This window comes from Ornithorhynchus anatinus, chromosome 5 (genome assembly GCF_004115215.2).
Source record: "Ornithorhynchus anatinus isolate Pmale09 chromosome 5, mOrnAna1.pri.v4, whole genome shotgun sequence".
NCBI lineage: Eukaryota > Metazoa > Chordata > Mammalia > Monotremata > Ornithorhynchidae > Ornithorhynchus > Ornithorhynchus anatinus.
The window spans coordinates 22,634,939-22,654,782 of NC_041732.1; the positions used below are offsets into that span (position 1 = coordinate 22,634,939).

The 19,844-nt window shown below is 45.8% G+C and overlaps 1 protein-coding gene across 8 annotated transcripts in view; it reads right to left on the reverse strand.

Moving 5' to 3' along the window:
* Positions 1–19,844, reverse strand: part of AKAP13 (A-kinase anchoring protein 13) — a 394,860-nt gene that overhangs the window by 271,670 nt on the left and 103,346 nt on the right. The window lies entirely within an intron of this gene.

Genomic DNA, 19,844 nt, shown 5'->3' on the forward strand with positions numbered 1-19,844 from the left:
CAAGAGATATCATTTGTCATCTTCTCGGGCCTGGTTGGAAACTCTTGGTCTTGTCAGAGACAGAGAAGGAGTAAGACTGGGGGGCCAACTGGAAGGCAATATCCCAGTTTCCCCTGTACGGCACTTCCCCAGGAGGGATTGGGTGAGATTCTAAATCTAAGCCTCAGAGCATGGCTTTGAGGCATGCTGCATTCTCTTCTTCCCCTTGTTCATATTTACTGGTAGAGCACTGTACTAGGTCCCCGGGAGACTACGTACTGAAAGTAAGATGTGGTTTCTCACATTGAGGAGCTTGTCATCTAAATGGGGCAGATTTGCGGGGAATCCCAACACCCTGAAGCTCAGGAAATACAAGCCTGTGTCCCGGCTCTCAACCTTACAGTACCGCCGGTCTGTCACGGAAATCTCAGCAAGTCCACTAGGCCAGTGGCTGGCCTTTTCCCTGTTTTAACAGAGAAAGGTTTAACAGGGGAGGATTCATTCATGCAATCATATTTATTGAGGGCTTACTGTGTGCAGAACACTGTACTAAGAACTTGTGAGGAGGGACCAAATTGTGCCTTTATGGAAATGATACCAAATAGATGTGGTCACTTCAGGAGGTTTCAGTTCCTACGACTCCCTCCTTGACTGGGAGGGTTTTGCAATATGCTTATGGGAAAAGCTTCCCTGCTATTCTTTCGCAAGTTAAATGCTTTTATTCCAAGGTCGGTTAATGAGTGGTGAGCTCCGTGGGCAAGAACTCTTCCACTTAGATACTCAGCTTCAACTGGGCAGGGACTGTGTCCAATCCAGTTATCTTGTACCCATCCCCAGTCTTCAGCATCATAATAATAATAATAATGTTGGTATTTGTTAAGCGCTTACTATGTGCCGAGCACTGTTCTAAACGCTGGGGTAGACACAGGGGAATCAGGTTGTCCCATGTGGGGCTCACAGTCTTAATCCTCATTTTACAGATGAGGTAACTAAGGCACAGAGAAGTTAAGTGACTTGCCCAAAGTCACACAGCTGACAAGTGGCCGAGCCGGGATTCGAACCCATGATCTCTGACTCCAAAGCCATCATGCTTGGCACAGAGTGAGTGCTTAACAAATACCACCATTATCATTATTATTAGTAGTAATAATAGTGGTTTCAGGGACTAATTATTTACCCTCAAATGCTTTGCTTTTTGTAGTTTCGAGAGTCCATTGCAGGGGTGCTGTTCTGCTCAATTGTGATCCACATCCTGTCAATCAATGGTCTTTAACCAAGCGCTTAATGCACGTGGAACACTTTACTATGTACTTGGGAGACTACAGTACAACAGAGATGGTAGATGAGTTCTCTGCCCACAAAGAACTCACGGTCTAAAGGAAAGGGAAGGGGAATATGACAGAAATAGTCCAAGATCCCTTGGAAGATGAAATATTCACCTCTGGGATATACAGCTCCCCTCCCCACTCATAGCCTCTTCCAGTATGTCTCCCTCCTCTCAAAATATGCCCTGCTCAAAGCCATGTACCAGTCACTGGAAAATATATAGTACTTGTAAGGTGCTATCATTTTAATGAGATGTTCATCTCCTTGATTCTATTTATTGCTATTGTTTTTGTCTGTCTCCCCCGATTAGACCGTAAGCCCGTCAAAGGGCAGGGACTGTCTCTATCTGTTACCGATTTGTACATTCCAAGTGCTTAGTACAGTGCTCTGCACATAGTAAGCGCTCAATAAATACTACTGAATGAATACTACATGCAAAGCACCTTTCTAGACACTGGGATAGACACAAATTAAGCAGGTTGGATGCAGTTCCTGTCCCAAATTGGGCTCACACACTCTTAATCCCCATTTTATTTTTTTACAGATGAGGTAGCTGAAGCCCAGAGAAGCAAAGTGACTTGCCCAAGATCACACAGCAGATAAGTAGAGGGAGAAGTCAGAATTAAAACCCATGAATCTTTTGATTCCCAGGCCTGTGCTCTATCCACTACACCATGCTGCTTCTCAGTGGCAAGGGTGGTGAGAAGAGTATGGCAATTTGATTCTGCATCCCGCTAAACTTTGTAGTTGCAAATGGACCAGTTGAATCTTTTTTTTAAAATGTGGGGTTATAAACCGGAGAAAGCAACCCTCTATAACTGCCTTTGATTCTATTCCTTATGAATTAGAGCGCCCTGTGGACCTTTATATCAACCTCTCTTTTATGTTACATCGAAAGTGTTGGGGCCAAAAAGAAAAACAAAATACTTGATGACAAAGCATCAATACTTAGCTTTGACATCTATTCGTTGAAGTTACTGGGGCACATCAGGGCTTTCAAAAACACAAGGTGAATTATTAAATCCCTTGGAAGAGCTCTAAAGGGGAGAGACCGAATTCACAGCAACAAGGGAGGGAGGAAAATGAGAAATTACTGTTTCAAAACTTGACTTGTCAGAACGGAACATTCGGTTCTTAACTCCTGAAAGCAGACGGCCCTTCTGGAATTCAAATGATTATTTCTTCGAATCCTCATATTTTATTATTGCCTACTCCCACCATGAGATTCAATATTTTCTGACTTAAATCTTCTACATCAGCTGGACTGCTCAGACAGAATGGTTTTATAATAAACCAGCAGGAAGTCATTTAATTACAAAGCCTGCAATACATTAAGCTGCCACACATGGCTCACAAATGCCTTCCACCTCATTTGCTCCTGCAGAAAGTTTTCAGCATTCGATCAAGACTTTTTTTATTGAGAAGCCGCGCGGCTTAGTGGATAAAGCCCGGTCAAAAGGACCTGGGTTCTAAAACTGGCTCTGACACTTGTCTGCTGTGGGGCCTGGGGCAAATCATGTCACTTCTCTGTGCCTTAGCGGTAAATGGGGAATTAAGACTGTGAGCCCCATGTGGGACATGAAGTGTGTCGAACCCGATTATCTTACATGTACCCCAGTGCTTAGTCCAGTGCCTGGTATATAGTAAGAGTTTAATAAATACCATATAAGAAAGCTTGTAAAGCAATTTGGGGGAGGTATTATTCCAACCGATTGAGAAGCGGTGTGACCCGGTGGAAAGAGCACAGGCCTAGAAGTCAGAGGACCTGGGTTCTAATCCCAGCTCTGTCAATTACTCATTGTGTGATCTTAAGCAAGTCACAACTTCTCTGGGCCTCAATTTTCTCAAGTGTAAATCGGAGATGAAATACCGGTTCTCCCTCCTACTTAGACTGTCTGGGCCCCATGTGGAAAAGGGACTGTGTCCGACCTAATTACCTTGCACCAACTCCAGCCTTAGAAGAGGAGTAGTAAATACTTACCAAATAGCATAAAAAGGGCAAAAGAATTTCTTCCTCAAAGCAGATGGGGGGGAAGATCACTTTTAGCCCTCAAGTCAGGACCCGGGGAGTGCCGTAGCAGTGTCATCACGCAAACAGCCCAAACATACACTCGCTTATTTAATGTGGCCTTGAGGAATTTTTGTTTTAAGTTTTCAGGGTTGAAATCTATTGTCCCAGAGGTTTATCATATGTTTCCCCCTGTTACTGCATGCATCTTGTCACGTGTTCCTGGACTTAGTCAACTCTTTCACACACTCCGTTCAGATGACATTCCTCACTGGGGTAATTCTTTTATTGTACTGTCTGAGAGGGAAGGTTTGTAGAAAAAGCAGAATAATAATAATAATAATTGTGGAATTTGCCAAGTACTATGTTCCAAATCCTATACGGTCAAATCAGACAAATCCACAGCCACACGGGGGTCACAGTCTAAGGGAGAGGGAGAATAGGAATTCAATCTCCATTTTACAGTTGAGGAAACTGAGGCACAGAGATGTGAAGTAACTTGCTGAAGGTTACACAACAGGTGAGAGGATGAGCTGGGATTTGAACACAAAAGAAGAAGCAGCGTAACCTAGTGGACAGAGCATGGTCTGGGAGTCAGAAGGACCTGGGTTCTAATCCTGGCTCCGCCACGTCTGTTGTGCGACCTCGGCCAAGTCACCTCAATTCTCTGGGCCTCAGCTGCTCCAAGGTCAAGATTTAGAATCTCACCCAACCACTCCTTAGGAACTGCCATACAGAGATGACAGGGCTATCGCCTTCCTTCTTGACTAAGCTTCAGAACAATCAATGATATTTACTGAGTGCTTACTGTGTGCCAAACACTGCACTAAATCCTTGGGAGAATACAATACAGCAGAGTGGACAGACATGTTCCCTGCCTATAACTTACCGTCTAGAGGGGGAGACGGACATTAATATAAATAAAACTCAGGATATGTACACAAGTGCTAAACACGCTTAAGAACACTCCTTTAGACCTAAGCCCTCTTTGTAAAGAACCCAGTCACTACTGACATTAACTGATTCTTCCTACTATAGACAGATTTGGGGTTTTTTTCTAGTCCAGGTGCTACTGCTCAAGGCACTCCCCAAGTGCACAACCTTCCCTATTTAACAACAGATTTTCCAGACACCACCACGATTACAGAGGAAGCTGTGGACCTCGGAGTCAGAGGACTGGTGTTCTAATTCCCATTCTGCCCCTTGCCTGCTGTGTGAGCTCGGACAAGTAATAACAACAATAATGATAATTCTGGTATTTGGTAGGTGCTTGCCATGTGCCAGGCACTGTACTAAACGCTGAGGTGGATACAAGCAAATCAGATTTGACATAGTCCCTGTTCTACGTGGGGCTTACGGTCTCAATCCCCATTTTACAGTTGAGGTAACTGAGGCACAGAGAAGTAAAGTGACTTGCCCAAGCTCACACAGCAGACAAGTGGTGGAGCCCAGATTGGAATTATTATTTATCATTATGGTATTTGCTAAATGCTTACTCTGTGCCAAGTACTGTTCTAAGAACTGGGCAGATACAAGGTTGACCCACATAGGGCTCACAGTCTTAATCCCCATTTTACAGATGAAGTAACTGAGGCACAGAGAAGTGGTTTGCCCAAGGTCACACAGCAGACAGGCGACGGATCCGGGATTAGAACCCACGTCCTGTGACTCCCAAGGCTGTGCTCTTTCCACTAAGTCATGCTGCAAGTCATTTAATTTCTCTGGGCAATCGGTTTCTTCATCTGTAAAATGGGGATCCAATTCCTATTCTCCCTCATCAACCAATGTTATTTACTGAGCACTTACTACACGCAGAGCACTGTTCTAAGCATTTGGGAGAGTACAATACAACAGAATGAGCAGACACATTCCCTGCCCATAATAAGCTTACCATCTAGAGGGGGAGACAGACAAACTGCAAACCCCATGCGGGACAAGGACTGTGTCCAGATTATCCTCTAACTACCCCAGTACTAAGAACTGTGTTTGACACATAGTAAGGGCTTAACACATACCATTACTATTATTATTATCATTATCCTCATTATAGGACCCTGAAGAATAGGATTATCACAGAAATTTACCAGTGAGAAATGCACCCTTCAAATTGGATCAGGGGTGAAGCACCTTAAAACATTCCACTGAAAGTGGATCATTCTAAATTCCTGTCCTTATCTGAGAGTTCATGAGGCACAGAAAATGGGTTTCTCATTAGGGCTCATTCCCCTACTGGCCCTTAGTCAAACCTAAATCCCCTCTGTCCAACTCCTCCACGAAATCTTTCTAGATCCTCCTCCTGACCTAACCTGATCCCACATTCACTCAGGCTCTCCGAAAACATATAGACCAGTATTTCTGGTTCTCTGTTCTTTAGTTTCAAGCGGTAGCACTTGCCTCCTTATCCAATTGTGTTTTTATTGGAGACTGTTTCTCTGCCACACACCAGATGTGTGATCTTGAGCAAGTCACTTCACTTCTCCGGTCCTCAGTTCCCTCATCTGTAAGATGGGGATTCAAAACCTGTTCTCCCTCGTATAATAATTATGGCATTTGTTAAGCGCTTACTACGTGCCAAGCACAGGGAGCCCCATGTGGGACTTGATTGTCTTCTATCTACCCCTTATAAGTTCCTCCAGGGCATGCCTCTAATTCAACTCTAATTAGAATGCTTTCTTCTCCACAGCCCAGTTTCTTTTAAGCTCAGACTGATTTCTTTTCAACCGGGCCAATTCTCCAGACTTTTATAGACTCTTCCCAGCCAGGTTTCTCCACCTCCGGCTTCCAATCACCCCCTAGATGAACTGGAATGGGCTTTAAATAGTTTCATAGATTCATTCCTTCAAAAAAAAAAAAAAACACACCAAACACAACAAAAGGAGTACAAGCTCCACCATTCTGCGGTTGAAATGATTAAACACGTGGAATGTTAGAAACTGCATTCGATTCCAAGAGCTACTTGAAAAGTAAGGGGCCTATTTTTAAAGCAGCATTCTTTTTGCTCTCCCAGATAAAAATCACTGATATTAAACAGCAAAATCCCCTGCTGTGTTCCTGCAATGTGACACCTACCCTAAGGCTGCCTGAGATGGCCTTGAAAGATTAGGCAAGTGGGTGCAGAAACCATCTCTTAAGCAGGGTTTCTTGCTTACCCACTGTGGAAGTTAGAGAGCCCTGCTGTGTCATGAAAGCCAAACCCGTGGAAGAGACAAGTCAGTAACACGTTGAGTTAAAAGGTCTATTGTGGCTTCAGCTACAGTCCAAACAGAGGGCGAATTTAACTAGGTCAGTTTCCAGGACTTTGAGAAGCAGTGTATTCTAGGGGAAGCAGCGTGGCTCAGTGGAAAGAGCCTGGGCTTCGGAGTCAGAGGTCATGGGTTCGACTCCCGGCTCTGCCACTTGTCAGTTGTGTGACTTAACTTCTCTGTGCCTCAGTTACCTCATCTGTAAAACGGGGATTAACTGTGAGCCTCACGTGGGACGACCTGATTACCCTGTATCTCCCCCAGCGCTTAGAACAGTGCTCTGCGCATAGTAAGCGCTTAGCAGATACCAACATTATTATTATTATTATAGAGTCCGGACCTGGGAGTCAAAAGGACCTGGGTTCTAATTCCGGTTCCGCCACTTGACTGCTGGATGACCTTGGACAAGTCACTTCACTTCTCTGACCCTCATTTACCCCGTCTGCAAAATGGGGATTGAGATGGTGAGCCCTATGTGGGACAGGGACTGCGTCCAATCTAATTATCTAGCATCTAACCCTGCGCTTAGTACAGTGCCTAGTACGGGTTCTTAACCCGGCTCTGCCAACCGCCTACTGGGTCATTTTGGGCAAATCACTTAAATTCTCTGGGCTTTAGTTTCCTCACCTGTAAAATGGAGATTAAATCCTACTCCCTCCTACTTAGACTGTGATCCGCATGTGAGACAAGGACTGTGTCCAACCTGATAAACATATATAACTCAGTGCTTAGAACAGTGCTTGACACATAGTAAGTGCTTAACAAATACCATAAAACAAACAAAACAAACAAGCTACCTATTCAGTCCATTGAATTTATTGAGTGCTTACTGTTTTCAGAGCACTCTACTAAGCACTTGGAAGAGTACAATACAACAATAAACAGATACATTCCCTATCCACAGTGACCTTCCAGCCTAGAGGACTGTTCAGATTTCTAACCTTAGAGGCTGCTGTTTGTTCCCTGTGAGACACTGGGAAAGTCACTTATCTTCTCTGTGACTCAGTTACCTCATCCAAAAATGGGGATTAAGACCGCGAGCCGTAGGCAGGGCAGGGACTGCGTCTTAACCTGATTAAGCAGTACTTAGTACAGTGCCTGGCGCAAAGAGAGCATTAACAAATTTTATTTTAAAAAAAGGTTGAGGGAAATGCCTGCCTATTAATGGCAGGACACTTTGGTGACAGGAGAGAAACCTCCAAAGAATTATTTACCTCAGCAGCACTGATTTTTTTTTCTCAGCTACCACCTGGGGGCAAAGGCTACCAGAAAACAGGAAAATTTTTGGTTGGATGTTCCCAACCGTGGATTGCTTGTTGCCTTAAGGAAGGGTCATGAAATTGGGGTTGTTTCATTCCTATATAAGTGGTCCCAGCTTCAAACGCTACAATATTACAATAATTATGGTATTTCCTAAATACTTAGTCTGTGTTGAGGACTCTTGTAATCGCTTGCGTAGATACAAGACAATCAGGCCATACACGACCCCTGCCCTAGAGTAAGGAGCTCACAGTCTAAGAAGGAGGGAGCATGGTCGATAAATCCCAGTTTACAGAGGAAACTCAGGTACCCAGGAGGCAGACAATGGGGCTGGGATTTGAACTCATGTCTTCGGACTCCCAGGCCTGTGCTCTTTCCCAAACTCGTTCCCTCTCAAAGCATCTGGCAGCAATGGTATTCTTAACACCCCAAATAGGAAGACTAACTAAGCTGCCCCAGAAACTTTGTCCTTCCATTTCCTCCTCTTCTTAAGCTTCTCCTCCATCACCCAACCTCACTTATTCTTCTCTTTCTTGAGACCCCTGGCCAAATAAATGGGGTTATGACATTTAACAGTGGGAGGACCTGAAGTTCAGAGATTTGTTCAGGAGTTTAGGGTTTGGGGTTAAGGTGCAATCGAGATTATTGAGTGTGATTGCAAAATCTTCTTGGATCAGGTACCATTACCTCTGTGTTAGGAAACATGTACTTTTTATTACAAAATTGTAGGGACCGAGTTATACGCCTCCACCCTTCCCCTCTATTACCAAGTCAAGATGACAAATAATTACTTCACACCCTAAACTGAATGGGTGAAATAAATCACCCAGTGACAACTGCGGCCTGTAATCTTTGGGTGTTTCCAGCCTGAATGGTAGATTAGTGAGTGGGTGACACTCCTCAGTGTAACACCACAAAAGTGAAAAAGCAAAAGTGCCTACCCACACCAATTCATCCTGTGAGCGACAGGGACAGAGTCCAGTGTGATTATCTTATATCCTTTCCAGGTTTCGGCCCAGTGCTTAACACACAGTAAGCGCTCAATGAGAAGTGGCGTGACCTAGTGGAAAGAGTACATGCCGAGGGACTTGTGCTTTAATCCTTGCCCTGTCATTTGCCTGCTGTGTGACCTTAGGCAAGTCACTTCACTTCTCTCTGCCTCAGTTACCTCATCTGTAAAAAGGGGAATAAGACTGTGGGCCCTATGCAGAACAGCGACTGTGTCCAACCCGATTTGCTTGTATCCATCCCAACGCTTAGTACAGTGCCTGGCCCATAGTAAGCACTTAACAAATACCATTATTATTGTTAATATTCTACGGGTTTTGAGGATGGGGAGAGAGCCAGTACATTGAATGTGAAAGGGAGAGGGAGGGATTTGGGGTTTTTTTTGTTTTTTAAAAGGTATTTGCCAGGCACCATCCTCCTAAGAGTTGGGGTAGATACAAGCTAATCAGGTGGGACACAGTTCATGTGAGACATGGGCCTCACAGTCTTCATCCCCATTTTACAGTTGAGGTAACTGCTGCACAAAGGAAGTCAAGTGACTTGCCCAAGGTCACCCATGAGACAAGTGGCAGAGCCGGAGTTAGAACCCAGGTCCTTCTGACTCCCAGGCCTGTGCTCTAGCCACTAAACCACTGCTTCTCAGGAAAAAGGAAAGGTGCAACTTAAATGGGATCAACAGTGAGATGAGAGTAAGGCACAGGGGAAGGCTCCAATGCCCACCCATGCTGTGTGTACACATGCGAACACACACACACTCCCACCGCCGGAGTGCACTTTGTTGACTCCCAAATGTCCTGAAAAGGGTACTATTTCTAGCAAAATGCTTAATGGTATTTAAGGAGCACTTACTATGTGCACAGCACTGCATTAAGTGCTTGGAAGAGTGCAATACATTAGCAACTCTAGGGCTGGATGTAGCTCATCAACAGCCAGGCAAAGGTGCCTCAACAGGTACCCAAGGATATTTTCCTGGCCATGGGGTGCCAATGCAAGAGGTTGTCTCTCAACAACACTTACATTCCTATCGATCGGTCGGTGGTATTTACTGAGCACTCACTATGTGCAGAGCACTGTACTAAGTGCTTGCGAGAGTATAATACAATAGAATTAGTAGACTCAGTCCTTGCCCGTAACAAGCTTATCAAATCTCACTCTCAATGGCATCATCTCTGGTCAGAAGGACAACTCTGCTTCACTATGGAGACTTCGATCATTCAATTGTATTTGTTAAGGGCTTACTGTGTGCAAAGCCCTGTACTAAGCACTTGGGAGAGCACAACATAATAGAGCTGGTAGACCCGTTCCCTGCCCACAAGGAGCATATAGTCTAGTCTTCTCCTAGTCTGTGAGGTCAGGGATTGGGGCTACCAACTCCCAGGCCTGTGCTCTATCCACTGTACCACACTGCTTCTCTGCTTAATGAGGAGCGAATGGCCCTGCTCTATCCAGAGACCACGAGATGTGCTGTGGAAGAATTCCTATGCGGTGGGTGAATCTGCTCTCCAAATCAGCTGGGTACTTACAACGGGCCACCTGCAATACACTCTTCCGGGAAAGAGAAACCCTAATTTGGTTATCCTCAAAATACAGATAATAATAATGGTACTTGTTAAGCACCTACTATGTGCCAACCACTGTTCTAAGGACTGGGGTAGATATGCGTTAATCATGGTGGACATGGTCCCTGCCCCACATAGGGCTCACACTCTTCTCCCCATTTTACAAAGGAGGTAACTGAGTCACAGAGAAGTTAAGTGTCTTGCCCAAGGTCACACAGCAGTCAAGTGGCAGAGCTGGGATTAGAACCCAGGTCCTTCTGACTTGATCAAGAAGCACATTCAAGGAGCCAAATCCTAGAAGCGGTGTTGGCATTAAAAGGGGTAGGACTTAAAACTCTTAACAATAATCATACTACTACGACTACTAATAACAGTCATAATAGTATTTGTTAAGCACATATTATGTGCCGTGCACTGTATGAAGCACTGGGGTAGTCAGGTTGGACAGTCCCGGTCCCGCATGGGGCTCAGAGTCTAAGTAAACATAACGGTTATTAAAACTCCAAAGTCAGCCTGTTTCCCTGCCCGTAGGGATGTTTCTTTCCCGTGATCATCTGTTTCTACTGAGGTCCATGAGTCCTCCACCCCTTTTATGATTATGCCACCCCTCTTTCTATCCTCCCCTCTAACACCCATCCCTTTGAGCCCAAGCGGCATAGTTTAGTGAAAAGAGCACGGGCCTGGGAGATAAGAGGACCTGAGTTCTAATCCCGGCTCCGCCACTTACCCGCTGTGTGACCTTGGATAAGCCCCTTAACTTCTGTGTGCCTCAGTTCCCTCACCTGCAAAATGGGGATTCAATAGTCGTTCTCCCTCATACTCAGACTGTGTCCCTGAATGATGCTGTCTCTGCCCCAGCACTCAGTACAGTGCTTGACACATAATAAGCGCATAATCCATATCACAAACACTGCATTCCATCTCACTGGGTGCCAGCAGGGAAGCCTGTTGTGAACTCCCCCAGGTCAGAGCTTAGAAAACTTAGCTTAGAAAACAAAGCTTAGGAAACTCCAAGGCTGGAGAAACTCATATACTCAACAGGGTCCCACTAAGAGTCGAATCGTCCCCCGCAATACAGGTGCAACCTGCACGTGAAAAACAAACCAATTTATGATTTTAGCTTTTCTCCGGCATAAAGTTCACTGCCTGGGGCTGGCTCCCTCTTGCAAAAGAAAAGCAAGGCCACTCGCTTAAAACGGTACTGCCTCCGGCGGATGTCTGCATGTGTTAGCTTTTTGACCAGCTGCAACACAACCTCACCCACTCACAGATATTTCACAACTAGGTGGGGCTACTGGACTAATTACGTCAATCTTTAAAGATAGACTCTCCCTTTTCCAATGGAAAAGCGACACCCTAGTCCCCTATTATAGAACGACACTGTTTCAGTTCTTTTTGCACGTTAGGGTCCCTGCATCCCCTTCCCCTTTATTTCTTGAAGTCACCAGCAGATGCAGTATTTCTTAGAAGCGACGGGCAAGAGAAAGCGAACTTAGTGGCCCGGCCGCCACTCGCGGCCTGAAGAGCGCAGAGGCCCTCAAGTATCGGTAATAATACGATGAGGTCATTACTGTTTTCCACAACTAATAATGTACTGTCTGGTTTCCATAATGAGACTTAAATTTATAGAGCCTCTTTGGAACCAAGAGGGAGGATGGGGGAGAAAGTGAGGGAAAAGAACCTACAGAACAGAGAAAGCTGGGAGAGGAGGCAGATAGCGAACAGAGAGTGAACAGAGAGAGCAGAAGCACACAGAGTAGAGAAAGCACCATCCCCTCACCCATGTCATACCTCTGGCCTGGAACTTCTTCCCCCTTCATATTCCACAGACCACCCCTCTTCTCGTCTTCAAAGACTTATTAAAATCTCATCTCCTCCGAGAGGCCTTCTCCAGCTAAGCCCTACTCCAACTCCCTTCTGTATCAACCTTGCACTTGGATCTGCACCCTTTATTCATCCCTTCCCCAGCCCCATAGCACTTATGTCCATAGCTCTAATTTACTTATATTAATGTGTATCTCCCTTTCTAGATTGTAAACTCGTGTGGGCAGGGAACGTGTTTGCCAGCTGCTGTGTTGTACTCTCCCAAGTGCTTAGTACAGTGCTCTGCACCCAGTAAGTGCTCAATAAATATGTTTGATTGAATGACTGAGGTAGCATGAGAAAGAGCAGAGGGAACAGAGAGCATAGAGAGATCAGACTGTAAAGAATACTCCCCTCCTTCTAAACTGTTCTCCCCCCTTCTAGACTGTGAACCCATTGTGGGCAGGGAATGACTTAAATTGTTCCTGAATTGTACTTTCCAAGCGCTTAGTATAGTGCTCTGCACACAATAAGCACTCAATAAATATGACTGAATGAATGAATGAGTACAGAGAGCAAGAACACAAAGAGAGCAAGAACACAGAGAAAGAGTGCAGAGACAGCAAAGAGAAAAGTGAAAAAAGCAGAGAGAGGGGGAGAGGGATGTCCCAAAAAGAGCATGGCAGATCTGGAGATTCAAACATTCCCACTAGCAACACCCTGTCACCCAGAAAAAGTAAGTCCGAGGCCTCATGCCAGAAAAACCAACAGCAAGTCACCCTGTGCAGCTTAATATCAGTAATAATTATGGTATTTGTCAGGCCTTTACTTTGTTTAATGGCATTTAAGTGGTCACTATGTGTCAGGCACTAAACGAAGTGCTGGAGTAGACAGAAGATAATCAAATTGGACACAGTCCCTGCCCTACCTAAGGCTCTTAATCCCCATTTTATAGATGAGGGAACTGAGACACAGAAGAAAAGTGACTGGCTCAAGGTCACGCGGCCAACAATTGGCAGCCTTGTCGAGTAGGCCACATTGCTTCTCAAACGCATAAAGTAGTGTCAAATCAGACACAGTCCCCACTCTTCATAGGGTGCTCATTCTAAGGGAGAAGAAGAACAGGTATTAAATCTGCATTGAAGAGATGAGGAAACTGAGGCTCAGAGATGTTAAATGATTTACTTAAGGTCATCCAGCAGGCGAGTGGTGGGGCCTGGATTGGCACCCAGTTCATTTGTTGCTGAATTGTACTTTCCAAGCGCTTAGTACAGTTCTCTGCACACAGTAAGCACTCAATAAATACGACTGAATGCATGAATTTGATCCCCAGTCTTGTGCTCTTTCCTCTAAGCCACACTACTGCTGACCAAAGTGTTCCCGTGGTGGCATTTGCAGGAGGGAGGGAAGGAAAAGGACTCAATTAAGGACAGAAAGGTCTAAAATTGATTCAAAATTAAGTGTTCCGTGGGGATTTTAAGAGTGGGAGGAGGTGCTCTTCAGGAGCTGCCATGAGATAGCTCGATGACTACATGTCTGTGAGGTGAGCTGCCTCTAACAGAAGGGGCCCTAAGAACCATCCTCCATCATCATTAACCACAGGGACCTCTACAAGCTCACAGCAGGAAGTTGGTGCAGTTTCCTCCAGACCCCTAAGACCACTTACATAGACGCCTCAGACCGTAAATTCACGGTGGGCAAGGAATGCGTCTGTTATACTGTTGTGTTTTACTCTCCCAAGCGTTTAGTACAGTGCTCTGCACACAGTAAGCACTCAATAAATCCGATCGATTGATTGATCCAGGGCAGAGTCTGAGGACAGAGAGGATGCAGGGTAACAAGGCACAGATTATCGGGGGGCAGAGCAGTGAAGACACTCAGAACACCGATGACTTCATCCACAGTTTAAATGTCACAGAGGCGGCCGGAAGCGGGCCCTAAAGGGCTGTTAGGCTCCCTTAAAGGAAAACCAATTTATCACATACAAACGGCAACACAGGCCTGTGCGTTTCCTCCTGTAGACAGAGCAGAGAGACAGCTGGGAATTCCATTTTAGGACTCCAAAGTGCAGCATCACACACACAGTGTGGAAATTAACCCCAAAATGATGCTTTCAGAAGGATTTCCGGGTGGGTTAAGGTCCAATTTCAACTTCACCGTCTGGTCAAGAACAGGCTGGGCAGCTCAGGCCAGAGTCTTCCTCATCCAGACACTCAAATGAATGCTACAGCCCCACATAAATGCCTTTTTATCCCTCTAGTGGTATTTGATAAGAGCTTACTATGTGCTGCTATGTCCAATGGCTTCTTCCCCTCTGCTTTCAAACATGCTCATGTCTCCCGCATCCTAAAAAAACCCCTCTCTTGACCCCACTTCCCCTTCCAGTTATTGTCCTATCTCCCTCCTACCCTTCCTTTCCAAATTCCTAGAATGAGTCGCTTACAATCGCAGCCTTGAATTCCTCAACCCCAACACTCTCCTGGACCTCCTCCAATCTGGCTTCCGTCCCCTCCACTCCACCCAAACTGCCCTGTCACAGGTCATCAGTGACCTCCTTCTTGCCAAATCCAATGGCTCCTACTCTATCCTAATCCTCCTCGAACTCTTTGACACCATCGACCATCCCCTTCTCCTCCACACTTTATCTCATCTTGGCTTCGTAGTCTCCGTCCTCTCCCGGTTCTCCTCTTTTCTCTCTGGCCGTTCATTCTCGGTCTCCTTCATGGGCTCCTCCTATACTTCCCATCCATTACCTGTAGGGGTTCCTCAAGGGTCAGTTCTTGGCCCCCTTCTTGTTCTCCATCTATACTCACTCCCTTGGTGAACTCATTTGCTCCCAAGCTTCAACTATCATCTCTATGCAGATGACACCCAAATCTACATCTCCTCCCCTGTTCTCTCTCTCTCTCTCCCTCCAGGCTCGTATCTCCTCCTGCCCTCAGGATATCTCCACCTGGATGTCCTCCCTCCACCTGGATGTCCTCCCGCCACCTAAAACTCAACATGTCCAAGACGGAGCTCCTTATCTTCCCTGTCCTCTCCCTGACTTTCCCGTCACTGTGGACGGCACTACCATCCTTCCCGTCTCACAGGCCCGCAACCTTGGTGTCCTCCTTGACTCTGCTCTCTCATTCACCCCACACATCCAATCCGTCACCAAAACCTGCCGGTCTCACCTTCACAACATCGCCAAGATCCACCCTTTCCTCTCCATCCAAACTGCTACCTTACTGTTACAAGCTCTCATAATATCCCGAATGGATTATTGCATCAGCCTCCTCTCTGATCTCCCATCCTCCTGTCTCTCCCCGCTCCAGTCTGTTCTTCATTCCACTGTCCAGATCATCTTTTTACAGAAACACTCTGGACATGTCACTCCCCTCCTCAAAAACCTTCAGTGGTTGCCTATCCACTTTCGCATGAAACAAAAACTCCTGACTCGGCTTCAAAGCTCTCCATCACCTTGTCCCCTCCTACCTCAACTCCCTTCTCTCCTTCTACAGCGCTCCGCATATACTCCACTCCTCTGCCGCTAACCTCCTCACGGTACCTCGCTCTCGCCTGTCCCGCTGTCGACCCCTGGCCCACGTCCTACCACTGACCCAGAATGTCCTTCCTCCTCACAACCGCCAAACTCTCTTCCCCTTTTCAAAGCCCTACTGAGAGCTCACCTCCTCCAGGAAGCCTTCCCAGACTGAGCCCTCCCTTTCCCTCTGCCCCTCCTCCATTCCATATTCCCTCTACTCCCTCCCTCTGCTCTTCCTCCTTCCCCTCCCCACAAAACTTGTGCATATTTACATGTATTATTTATTACTCTATTGATTTTGTTAATGATGTGTATAAATCTATGATTCTATTTATCTTGATGGTATTGACGCCTGACTACTTGTTTTGTTTTGTTGTCTGTCTTCCCTGTTTAGACTGTTAGCCCGTTGTCGGGCAGGGATTATCTCTATCTGTTGCCGAATTGTACATTCCAAGCGCTCAGTACTGTGCTCTGCACATAGTAAGCGCTCAGTAAATACGATTGAATGAATGAATGAATGCTAGGCATTGTGCTAAGCGCTGGGGTAGATACGAGATAATCGGGTTGGACACAGTCCGTGTCCCAAGTTGGGGCTCACAGTCTTAACCCCCATTTTATAGATGAGGGAACTGAGGCACAGATAGGTTAAGTGACCTGCCCAAGGTGACACAGCAGACAAGTGGCGGAGTCAGGATTAGAACCCAGGTCCTTCTGACTCCCAGGCCTGTGCTCTATCCATTGGGCCATGCTGCTTTCCCAGGAAGCAGTGGGCTTCCCAGGTACACCAGGGATTCGGGAAGAAGTGCACATCTTCTCAGTTTAACCAAGGGCCATAGCCCCAATTTCATCCACAACCGGAACGGCCCGAGCCAGTATATTCCAATCATCGCTTTCCTGGAATCCAGGCAAATCAACCCGCCATCAGTATTTATTGAGCACGTCACAATACGGCGGAGGGGAAGGGAAAGGCCAAAGGAAAATTCCCAAACTTCCTCTCCCTTACCAACAACCGTCTCGGACTGCCATAGCAGATGCTTGGTCAACAGTCGGATTCCTGAACTTGGGAAGCAAACCTAAAACTGCTCAGTAACAAAGGGAAAGCATGTGGCCATGTTTTCTATTTTGACAAATTTCACTGTTTCCCAGGGCACACGTTATGTTTCCAGATTTCACTCATACAACTGAATCACATGTGTGGCCTACTGGAAAAAGTCTGGGCCTGGGAGTCAGAGGATGTAGGTTCTAATCCTGGCTCTGCCACTTGTCTGTTGTGTGACCTTGGGCAAATCACTTAATGCTCACAAGGATGCACACGCCATTTTAAGACTGGTCCTTTTCTCAGTTCCAGGCTGTAACAATAATAATAATGATAATGGTATTTATTAAGCACATACTATGTGCCAGGCACTGTTCTAAGCACTGGGGTGGATTTGAGCAAATTGCGTTGGCCACAGTCCCTGTCCCATGTGGGGCTCCCAGTCTTAATTGAGGCATGGAGAAGTAAAGTGACTTGCCCAAGGTCACACAGCAGACAAGTGGCAGAGCAGGATTAGAGCCCATGATCGTTTGACTCCCGGGCCCATGCTCTATCCACTACGCCATGCTGCTTAATGAGGAAATGTGTCCCAGCGGGAATTGGGTTAGAGGAAATTTACTGACTTTTTAATTAAGGAGGTACATGGAGCTAAGTCAGTGGTAAGTCAGTGGTATTTATTGAGTGCTTATATGTTCAGAGCACTGTATTAAGTGTTTGGGAGAACTCAGTACAACAATAACCAGACACATTCCCTGACCACAATGAGCTTATGGTCTGAAGGGGGTGACAGACATTAATGTAAACAAATAAATTACTGATACAGACATAAATCTTGTGGTTAAGGATTGGCCACAAGATGCAGAAGCTGCCTCTTTCACGAAAGAGCTTACATGCAGATCCAGGAGATACTTGCCAAACTTTACGAGGAAGTTTGAAGGATTTCCTATTTTTTTCATTTTTTTCTAAAGTGAGCCCACTACTGGGAAACGTTTTCACAGGACCCCTCACTATTGCTTAAGAGTTATTTCAACAGAACAGCCTGTCTGGCCTACCACAATTTGTGATGTGAAGAAGGAGCTTTGTTTATTCATATATACATACATACCGCCTTCCCAAACCCCAGAGAATCTGATGTTTTAGAAGTTTAATAATAAAAATATTAACATCAGTGGCCCGAAACCCATATAAGAAACCAAGGCCAAAGTCAGTGCTTGGTGTGGGAGCATTAGTTCTCCATGTGCAAAGTGCTTGGTTTTATCTTTTTTATGGTATTTATTAATTGTTTACCATGTGCTCTATCCACTAAGCCATGCTGCTTCTCAGAGGTTGTTCTACGCTGAGTAACCAGTGGGATATTTCAATTCAAGTGGGTGTGAAAGTTGTTAAAACTAGCCCTCTTCTTTACTTCCCAGCGCACAAAACGAATACAGCCTTAGTTCATTCATTCATTCAATCGAATTTATTGAGCGCTTACTGTATGCAGTGCACTGTACTAAGCACTTGGAAAGTACAAGTTGGGCACCAGATAGACACAATCCCTACCCAACAACGGGCTCGCAGTCTAGGAGGGGGGAGACAGACAACAAAACGAAACAAGTAGACAGGCATCAATAGTATCAAAATAGATAAACAGAATTATAGCTATATACACATCATTAATAAAATAAACAGAATAAATACGTACAAATATACACAAGTGCTGTGGGGTGGGGAAGGGGGTAGGCCAGAGGGAGGGTGTAGGGGCGATGGGGAGGAGGAGCGACAGTGCTCTGCACACTGTAAGCGCTCAATAAATATGACTGAATGAAAAGGGGGGCTCAGAATGGAAGGCCTCCTGGAGAAGGTGAGCTTTCAGTAGGGCTTTGAAGGGGGGGAAGTGTGATTGCTTGGTGGATGTGAGGAGGGAGGGCGTTCCAGGTCAGAGGTAGGACGTGGGCCAGGGGTCGACGGCGGAACCGGCGAGAACGAGGCACGGTGAGGAGGTTAGCGGCGGAGGAGTGGAGTGTGTGGGGTGGATGTAGGAGGAGAGAAGGGAGATGAGCCAGGAGGGGGCAAGGTGATTGAGAGCTTCAGACTTGGAGTTTAACTGAGTGAATGTTAATAGGCTGGTTCACAAGCTCGTGTTCCTAGATTAATCTAGAATGGAAATTCACATTTAGACTGCCAACTCACTGTGGGAAGGGAATGTGTCTACCAATTACTATACTGTACTCTTCCAAGTGCTTAGTACAGTGATCTGCACACAGTAAATGCTCAGTAAATACCACTGATTGTTTAATCCCAGTCTGATTTCCACATGGTCTTGTGGAAAGACCACAGGCCTGGAAATTGGAAGGACCTGAATTCTAATCCCGGCTCCACGACTTGCCTGCTGTGTGACCTTGGGCACGTTGCTTCGCTTCTCTGTGCCTCAGGTACCTCATCTGTAAAGTGGGGATTAAGACTGAGTGCACCACACGGGACAAGGACTGTGCCCAACCGGATTAGCTTGTACCTAACCCAGAGCTTAGTATGGTGCCTGGTACAGTGTAAATGCTTAACTAAGACCTTTAAAAAAATAAATAAAAATTTAATTGGCTCCATCACAATTCAGTGTGACCTAATACCATCTAAGAAGCCAATCTAGATTTAATCACTCCTGCAAAACAGTCAAAGACAAGATTCGAGAGGGGACTCTGACCCAAGAACTGTCTCTTAACTGTCAACTTTGATGTGAAGTGGCTCCGATTTGACAAACGTTTTCAGACGGAGCTTCTTGGGTTATGACGCCAGTTTAGCATGAGGATGCAGATCTTCCGGTCACACCTCAAATCGCACCCCACAGAGGAGAAATGTGAACTTACACTCACGAGGGAGAAAGAGCTCTATTCCAACCCTCCCCCGAGCCAATGAGCAATCTTTTCCAGCTCATACCCAGTGGCTGAACATCACTGCTGAAGGAAAACTGTTCTGGGCTTGGATTTTAATCTGACCAAAGAGGAAAGAAAGAGAAGCCAAGGACATTCCCCTCCCAAACATATTGATTTGGGGCACTAGTAGCAAGAACAGAAGATATAACTACTCAACCAGGACACAGAGCCCGGACTTGTCTTATGCC